Genomic DNA, 1064 nt, shown 5'->3' on the forward strand with positions numbered 1-1064 from the left:
TACAACATTAAACTCATAGATATAGACAATGACTGCACATCAAACATTTTAACAGGTCCAACAACTCCCTTTACAACATTAAATTCATAGATATAGACAATGACTGCACATCAAACATTTTAACAGGTCCAACAACTGCCTTTACATTAAACTCATAGATATAGACAATAACTGCACGTCAAAAACTTTAACAGGTCCGACCACTCACTTTATGACATTGAACTCATAGAAACTAACTGGACATCAAAAAACTATGTAATACACACAAGTTCAGGTAGTTAATTTAAACTATATCCCATGTAATAGACAAATGTTTAGGTAGTTGTTAGTCTAAACTATACCCCATGTAATAGACACATGTTCTGGTAGTTGTTAGTTTAAACTATATCCCATGTAATAGACACATGTTCTGGTATTTGTTAATTTAAACTATACCCCATGTAATAGACACATGTTCTGGTAGTTGTTAGTTTAAACTATATCCCATGTAATAGACAAATGTTCTGGTATTTGTTAATTTAAACTATACCCCATGTAATAGACACATGTTCTGGTAGTTGTTAGTTTAAACTATATCCCATGTAATAGACAAATGTTCTGGTATTTGTTAATTTAAACTATATCCCATGTAATAGACACATGTTCTGGTAGTTGTTAGTTTAAACTATATCCTATGTAATAGACACATGTTTAGGTAGTTGATAGTTTAAACTATATCACATGTAATGGACAAATGTTCTGGTAGTTGTTAATTTAAACTATATCCTATGTAATAGACACATGTTTAGGTAGTTAATTTAAACTATATCCCATGTAATAGACAAATGTTCTGGTATTTGTTAGTTTAAACTTTATCCCATGCAATAGACACATGTTCTGGTAGTTGTTAGTTTAAACTATATCCTATGTAATAGACACATGTTTAGGTAGTTGTTAGTTTAAACTATATCCTATGTAATAGACACATGTTTAGGTAGTTAGTTTAAACTATATCCCATGTAATAGACAAATGTTCTGGTATTTGTTAGTTTAAACTTTATCCCATGCAATAGACACATGTTCTG

General features: G+C 30.4%; 1 protein-coding gene across 1 annotated transcript in view; it reads right to left on the reverse strand.

The window, feature by feature from the left end:
- LOC106468476 (developmentally-regulated GTP-binding protein 2-like) overlaps positions 1-1064 on the reverse strand; it is a 28895-nt gene that overhangs the window by 1967 nt on the left and 25864 nt on the right. The window lies entirely within an intron of this gene.

The sequence above is a fragment of the Limulus polyphemus genome, unplaced genomic scaffold, assembly GCF_000517525.1.
Source record: "Limulus polyphemus unplaced genomic scaffold, Limulus_polyphemus-2.1.2 Scaffold3020, whole genome shotgun sequence".
NCBI lineage: Eukaryota > Metazoa > Arthropoda > Merostomata > Xiphosura > Limulidae > Limulus > Limulus polyphemus.